This window comes from Lathyrus oleraceus, chromosome 5, assembly GCF_024323335.1.
Source record: "Lathyrus oleraceus cultivar Zhongwan6 chromosome 5, CAAS_Psat_ZW6_1.0, whole genome shotgun sequence".
Classification (NCBI taxonomy): domain Eukaryota; kingdom Viridiplantae; phylum Streptophyta; class Magnoliopsida; order Fabales; family Fabaceae; genus Lathyrus; species Lathyrus oleraceus.
In genome coordinates, this window is record NC_066583.1 from 394,494,566 (window position 1) to 394,503,692 (window position 9,127).

Genomic DNA, 9,127 nt, shown 5'->3' on the forward strand with positions numbered 1-9,127 from the left:
TTCAGAGCCTTCAACTTCTTTTCGACTTCGACAATGATTGTATCTTTTATACGGATTCTATTAGTTTCTAGCTTCAGATCAATAACTCCTTCAAGTTTACTTGTACATCTGTCATACAACTCGAAGTTCTCATTAACAGTAATTGCTTCAATGATCTTTCTGATACCGGTGGTTGTTGAGAAATTAGTTGAGCCACCGACTGCTGGATCAATCAACTGTTTGGTCTTTATTTTGAGACCATTTACAAACATCTGCATCTGTTTTGTTTGATCCATATTATGAGTCGGACAAGCCACTAGGACCCTTTTGAATCTTTTGTAGGCATCTCCCAAAGACTCACCCTCTTCCTCCTTGAAGTTCAGGATTTCATACCTTTTTCTTAGAAATAACGATGCTGGAAAATACTCATTCAAGAAAACCTTTTCCATCTCCTCCCATGATGTAATACTGTCGGCTGGAAGAGAATAGAACCATTCTTCAGCCTCTTCAGCTAAAGTGAACAGGGACATTCTTAACTTCTTTGCTTCCTCAGTATAACCGTCAATTTTTAGAGTGGTGCTCATGGTCAGAAATCTCTGCAGGTGTTTGTTTGCATCTTCATTTACCTTTCTAATAAAATGCATTCTGTAAGTTTAAGGAGTGCCTTAGGGGGGGGGGGGGGGGGTGAATGAGGCACTTAGAGTATTTTCCGGATTTTTGACGGTTTATAACTTTTACTTTCTGAAATGCTTAAGTGATGAAAAGCAGTAATGTGCGGAAGTTAAAGGACACGACGATGTATAGTGGTTCCCCTCACAGATCGAGAGTACTCCACTCCCCTTCAACATGAAAGAGAATTTACTATCTGTTATGACTTGTACACGACAGACACAATCACCAAGAACAACCTCTTGTGATTTACCAAGTTGATATGAGAACAATCCTCTCAAACTCAACTCTCTTGCTTCCAACAATCCTGGACAAAAAAGTGTTTACAAAACACACAATCTTATTTTTCAACAATTAAAAATAAGATATGGATTACAACAATGGATTGAATGTAAAGTTTGTAGTAAAATGATCACACAAAGTGATATATCAATTTGCTTGATCTTCTCTTCCAATGAAAATAATTCACCACACAAAAATATTAGATTGCTCAAGAATTTTCTGTTTTGAATGATATAAAAATATGCAGAAAATATCTTGAGTGAAGGTTTATAACAATAAGTGTGAATTCTGAAAATTAAAGATATTGATTGGAAGAGGTGAAATTTGAATTTGAAAGATCATGTATTTATATGCACATAACACCTCAAATGAAACATGGCAATGTTCTGAAAGAATCATGAACAATTGTCAAAGATGAAATGAAAAGATTCCATGAAATGGTGCATGAAGAGGTGTATGAACAACCACTGATTTTTCAGAAACGCACAGTGGTAAATCGATTGACATAATGGGTAAATCGATTAACCTGTTGCAACGTTTAAAATTTTTCAAAAACTTTCAGTGGTAAATCGATTTCCCTAAGAGGTAAATCGATTTATCTAAGTGAAAAATTTAAATTTTGCTTTCAAAAAATATGTAAGCTTCAGTGGTAAATCGATTCGTGCTTGCGGAAGCCATGCGGATCTTTTAGGAACAAGTTACCTATAACCTGCTCTGATGCCAATTGTAAGTTTAAGGAGTGCCTTAGAGGGGGGGGGGGGGGGGTGAATGAGGCACTTAGAGTATTTTCCGGATTTTTGACGGTTTATGACTTTTACTTTCTGAAATACTTAAGTGATGAAAAGCGGTAAAGTGCGGAAGGTAAAGGACACAACGATGTATAGTGGTTCCCCTCACAGATCGAGAGTACTCCACTCCCCTTTCAACACGAAAGAGAATTTACTATCTGTTATGACTTGTACACGACAGACACAATCACCAAGAACAACCTCTTGTGATTTACCAAGTTGATATGAGAACAATCTTCTCAAACTCAACTCTCTTGCTTCCAACAATCCTGGACAGCAAGGTGTTTACAAAACACACAATCTTATTTTTCAACAATTACAAATAAGATATGGATTGAATGTAAAGTTTGTAGTAAAATGATCACAAAAAGTGATATATCAATTTGATTGATCTTCTCTTCCAATGAAAATAATTCACCACACCCAAATATTAGATTGCTCAAGAATTTTATGTTTTGAATGATATAAAAATATGCAGAAAATATCTTGAGTGAAGGTTTAAAACAATAAGTGTGAATTCTGAAAATTAAAGAGATTGATTGGAAGAGGTGAAATTTGAATTTGAAAGATCATGTATTTATATGCACATAACACCTCAAATGAAACATGGCAATGTTCTGAAAGAATCATGAACAATTGTCAAAGATGAAATGAAAAGATTCCATGAAATGGTGCATGAAGAGGTGTATGAACAACCACTGATTTTTCAGAAACGCATAGTGGTAAATCGATTTACATAATGGGTAAATCGATTACCCTATTGCAACGTTTAAAATTTTTCAAAAACTTTCAGTGGTAAATCGATTTCCCTAAGAGGTAAATCCATTTACCTAGTTAAAAAACTTGAAATTTCGCTTCTGGAAATGTAATGCTCCAGTGGTAAATCGATTTCCCTAAGTGGTAAATTGATTTACCTAATTGAAAAATTTAAACTTTGCTTTTAAAAAATATGTAAGCATCAGTGGTAAATCGATTTCCCTTATAGGTAAATCGATTTACCTAGTTTGAAAATGAAAAAAATTATTCTAAGTCATTTTCCATGCACAATGAAAAGTTATGCAATAGCCATATGAATACTTGAGCATCTAAGAATTTAGTGAAGGTAAGTATTCTCATTATACCTTCTTGAGGTGAAAAGCCTAACTTCTTGAATCAAGATGCTTTATCATAGAATAACATCTTTGCCTTCTTGTTGCTTGGAGTTTTGTCTTCATCAAAAACATTCATCATAGAGAGGCTTGATTTCACATGAATCTTTTGTAGGCATCTCCCAAAGACTCACTCTATTTCTCCTTGAAGTTCAGGATTTCATACCTTTTTCTTAGAAATAACGATGCTGGAAAATACTCATTCAAGAAAGCCTTTTCCATCTCCTCCCATGATGTAATACTATCGGCTGGAAGAGAATAAAACCATTCTTCAGCCTCTTCAGCTAAAGGGAACAGGGACATTCTTAACTTCTTTGCTTCCTCAGTATAACCATTCTTCAGCCTCTTCAGCTAAAGGGAACAGGGACATTCTTAACTTCTTTGCTTCCTCAGTATAACTTCTTTGCTTCCTCAACAATTTCATATATTCAATACCAAATTTTAGTTTTGTTTCCTCCTAAAACCTTAGAGGGAAACCTTCGGTCATTCATCCTAATATCTAAGTCCTTAGAGAACTATGATGAAACCAAGCCTTTGTTTTATCAAGATTTACCTGGTAACTATAGGGTATCCCTAGTCCTAGGTGATATCTACTATAAATTAATCGTGCAAAAATCTTAACAACTACAATCTAGATAATTAGAACAATCCTTATTTGTCCGATAAAGAAAGCATTAGAAATATTGCACAATTGAATTGAATAACAAAATATAAAATTGAGGGAATTAGGAATTCAAAGTCATTACACGATCAAATCAGGGACACCCCCTAGTATTGGGGGGTTTATCCGCCCATAATATTCAAAGAAAATACAATATTAAAATTAAACATTACAAGATAAGTGGATTCCGTTGATATTCAATCGCGATTGCTCTTGAAGAATCTCCATTCTCCGAATCCCTTAACAGTACCAATCTTAATCCTCAAATTCTTTTGTCATGAAAAAGGTTCATTCTCTTTTCCCAAAAAGTAGTATAAATAGTCACTAATCGATTAACAGATGTAGCAAATACCCATATTGCCCCCCGGAGTCATAAACTATAAAAATCCAAGAAAATCAAAAGATGTAGCGCCCAAGCCAACTGGGCCGTGTCAGGAAACACGACTAACCGTGTTGGCTTAGTGTTTCTCTACTCAACTTCTCTAAGTTCCAAGCTTGCTGACACGGACCGTATCAGTTGACACAGGCACCCGTGTTAGCCCACTGTTTTTCTTCTTAACCTTTGATTTCATCCTTCTCCTGACACGGGATGTGTCGGGTGACACGGGTGGCCATGTCAGGGCCACTGTATCCTTCAAAAATACTTCTCTACGAGTCCGAAATGCTCAATTTCCTTGCACGAGTCCTTTAGGATTTTTGCTTGAATCTAAAAACAAATAGAACTACCAAGAGAACGCATGAAACGTAATAAACAAACATAAACTAATAATAATAATAATAACAAAGCGAGAATGGAAATACGAACATTAAACTTAACTTGAAAAAATAAGAAGAAGATAGAACAAAGTGTTACCGATTTCGCGGATTCATGCTGAATAATTGACATAAAACTAGTAGAGTTGGTGACCGATCAGTGAGCAAGTTATAAGGACAAGGTATAATATTAACAAGGTAATAAGAGTTAGTGTATGGTATAAACAAGTAAGTATAAGGTGTTAGTGGGTTAGCATAAACCAAGAGAAACAATGATACATCAGATGAAATCACAAGTTAACAAATGCAAGGCGTCATCCACATGTCCAATGACCCAAGTTGGTTGATGTAGGGGCAACCTATCCATGCTCTAAAGTATCATGGATGAACACTTGATCATCCAAAGGTAGGTTTGAATTATGTAAAATTTAATCAACCCTAACCAAACCAACATCATGACAAAAAATAGATTTCATTGGCCCTAAGGTTCAAGACCTCATAAGTCCCTCAAAAACTATCCAAATGACTTGAAATAAGACAAAATCAAATACTAGAGACAAAAATAACATGGGTCTATGTTGAACATTTTTTCAGAATAATACAAATAAATGGGTTAAAAGTAAATAAAAATGGGAAAGAAAATGATAAAAACCAAAATAAAACAAATGAAATAATTAAAAAAAGGGCATATGCACACGTTGGGGGTTGAACCTCTGACCTTGGGGTTATGGGGGGATCAACCCCCTCACCCACCGGGCCAAGCGCTCGATGGTGTTAATAACCACATAAAAACAAATAAATAATAAACATGATAAATAAATGGGATTTGCACGCTAACCAACCAATCAAAACACGACAAATGCGGGTACAACTTCGTCTTCTTCCTCGAATCACCTAAAAATCAAAACCTCAAAATACAAGTTTTTCATTGGATTTGATTATGAAAACATCTTGCAAACATATATTCGAACCAACCTCCACACTTAGGAGCCATTGATTGGCTCTGAGTGTGGAGTATTTTCAAAAATATCAGATGAACAAGTTAACCTAATTTAAAAATTAAATTCTAAATATGGAGTAATCAAAGCTGGAAACTTAGGGTTAATGATCAGAAGAATATTTCGAGTTGAATGGTAACTTGTTTCAGAGATGGGGGTGAGTGGAACTACCTGATCAGAATCAATCTCAAAGTGGAGTTCCGATGACCTAGCTCAGCCTAGGTGAGGCTAAGAAAAGGTGAGTTAGGACTTTGGAAAGTTTGAATGGATGTTGGTGAAGGTTTCTAGGTGGTTGTTGGAGTTAAAACACTTTGAAATTCGAAAATGCAAACCCTATTTTGGATGGTTCAACTCGAGTATGCAACAGGGTTTCTTTCGCTTGGAAAGCTTGGTTTTAAAGTGGAACACCTTCCCCTATTTATAGGGAAGGTGGTGGAGTGACTTGGAGGGATAAAAGAGGTGGTTTGCTCAGAAAGCATATATGACTTGAAGCATGCTCGAAACCGACTTTGAGGAGATATGGAATGGTATATTCTGAGCTAGTTTCCTTCACCAACCACTTGGTTTTGGTCCTTATCACCAAACAGAAACAACCAAAGGCATTGAAATGGTCTGCTATGCATTTGGATTTTAGCCAATTTGGGGAAAAAATATGAAAAATCACATGACATCGGGTTTCATGATTTGGGAGGTTTACACACCAAAATTGACTACCATTTGGGCCTTGGTATGTTGCATAACATGTTACAAGTCAAAAGGAATTAGATTGAAGTGGATTAAGACCTTGGTGAACCAATTTGTAAATTCTGGTTGAGGTGGGTCTGGTTTGTGCATCATGGCAAGTCAGCAACTTTGAACCAAGGCCAAATGAAATTGGTTCGTGCATTTTGTCTTAATTTTGTGCCATTTGCTCCTTGCCATGTAATTGATTGAATGCAAAAAGAACCAGGTCAAAAGGGTTTACGGTTTGGAAATGGGAATGTGTCAAAGTAGTGGTCATGACATGATTTTAGGGCATGGTGGGCATGTTGGACCAGCTTGGTCAATAGAAAATTTGAAGCCCTTCCTTAATGAATTAGGTCTTGGACCTTAAAAGAAAGTTGTAGAGGAAATCATTTAGGACATTTGGCTCAAAGTGGAATTCAAAAATCTTGAGAAATGAGAAAGTTATGGTCTTTGGAACTTCCCATAGGCCATACTTGCCAAAGTGCAACCAACCAACATGACCTAAAAATGGGATTTTGTGATTTCTTGATTTCCAAGGCACAATGGTGGATGTTTTGAGTTCATATGATCAGACCATGATGGGAAATAATATTTGGACCTTTGTGGGATGATTTTAGGTGAAGTTGATGGGTGGATCAAAGCATTGAAAGTTGAAAAATCATGAACAAACCAACTACTTGTAACATGGATTGAATGAATGTTTAAATGATGGATCTTGGTTGTAATGGGCATAATTGATGTTGTAATGGACATGGATTGAATCAATTTCAATGGTTTAAGGATCCTCAAATTAGGGTTTCTTGAGCCACAAGGTTTGTCAAGAACCAAAGCCAAATGGATTAGGGCTTGAGATGCAAGGGTCACATTGATATGTTTAAGAGGTATGAGGCATGAACAAACTTTGGATTTAAGGATCCCGAACATGTCCTGAGGAAGTTGATTCTTTACAGATGAATCCCATGCCTTAAATTTGTGGATTATTGTGGATTGATGCATATGAAATGACATGTGTGGTATGTATGCTCATGAATTAGGGCTTAAGAAGGTGATATGGGGTAGGGAAAATTTGAGGGTATGAAAACTGCCCCTATTTAATCTTCTCAGACCTGAAGGTATGGATAGCAACGACTTCAAATACATTCATGGTAGGAGGGGATTAAATGATATTAGGAGTAACCAAAAATTTGCCCGACTGGGTATAATAGTGATATGAGTTGATTTGTTGGGGATTATGCATGGTTATGATGATTATGCGTGCGATGTGATGTATACAACATAAGTATCTTTTGATGTTAAAACCTCAAGAAGACTGAGGGAAGAAACTCCATTGGGGAATAAGAATATCGGTAAAAGAGAGAGGGTGACTGCCCCTAGCAACGACTTGGAAGAAAAATAAGGTAATTCCTAGCAATGGCTGGAACACCTAACTCTGATGGGTAAAATATAGATTCAATGATGATTCCTAGCAATGGATAGAATACCCGACATCTACTGGGGAACAACCAAGTTAATTCAGTGACGATTCTTTGCGACGACTATAATACCTGATTCAGTAGGGAATACAAGTTGGGTTCAATGATGATTCCTAGCAATGGCTCGAATACTTGACTCAACTGGAGAGAAAAGTAAGGTACAGTGATGATTCTTAGCAAAAACTAGAATACCCGACTCTGTGAGGAAAAGAAGTTGTTTAATGATGATTCTCAGTGAAGGCTGGAATACCTGACTTGACTAGGGAATTTCTCAAGAAGGTACAATTACGATTCTTAGCAGCGACTAGAATATTTGACTATACTGAGGAAAATACAGAAGTTTAGTGACGATCCCTAGCAACAGATGAAATACATGACATATGTGGGGGAAAGAATCAACTAGTTCAGTGACGATTCCTAGCAATGGCTAAAAATACCCGACATAGCTGGGGAAGGAATTCATAACAATTCTTTTTTAGCTATGAATTTTTTTTGGACTCGGTTTGGGGAATGAGCCCAAAATACCTTGTGTCTAATAAAAGGGGGAAGTTCAATGACAATTCTTAACAACAACTAAGAATACCTGACTCTACGGGGAAGAAAAAAAATGTGGTGATGACTCTCAAGGGATAGAAGAAGTATGATGATGATTCTTAACAACGGCTAAGAATACCCGACTCTTCTGGGGAAACTTGAAACAAAGCAGTTCAGTGATGATTCCTAGCAATGGCTAGAAATACTTGACTCTGCTTAAGGAAATGTTTTGAGAATGAATGTTGACTTTACTAGGGAAAATTCCTAACAACGGTTGGGAATTTCCGGACTTTGATGAATCAATTCGAGTAAGTTAAGGAGATACTTATGATGCGATGTTATGTATGCAAGATGTCGATGCATGTTCGGGTTTTTGCAGGGGAATGTATGAAATGTAGGGTTTGCAAGTAGCGCCAAGTATGATTGGGATTTGCGGGGGAATATATCTAAGGAGTGTCAATGGTGATTGGGATTAAAAACTCGGGGAAATGTACTGACTTCCTGTTACCGGAAAATTGGAATTTCTGATGTTCAAGCAAGCACTAGGTGCAATAGCTGAGGAGTTCTGTTGGGGAAGAATTTGATTGTTCAAGTCCAAGGGACTGTGTAGCGCATTCAGGTTGGGGATACCAAACGCGTTTTTGGTTTCCTTTAGATATTTTGAAAGCGAAGTAAATCGATTTTTTTCCCTTAGTTTTTTTTTAAAAAGTTTTTTTTATCAAGAAAATTCCGATGGGATATCATTTTGAGAAAAGGTTACATTTCACAAATAAAACAGGAAAAGTAAAAATATTGAGCACAAAAGGGGGAACTGATTTTATTGATAAATGGTCCAAATATGGGTAATTTGTACAAAAAGGCAATTCCTAAAAGAGGTGATTGCAAAAAGAAATTGAAAAACTATAATGACAAGGAAATATCTCGGATTTCTACCAAATTCCAACTCTACTATAATCATCATGTCTTCGATCTTCCTTTGATCTTGCTTCAGAAGGAGAGTGATTGGATTAACTTGCTGGGGAAACTACTAATTGACTAGTTGAGGAGTGAAGAAAGATTCTTTGCGGGATGCATCCTCTCACTTTTGCTAAATCCCTAATTTTTTCCTTGAACGCCC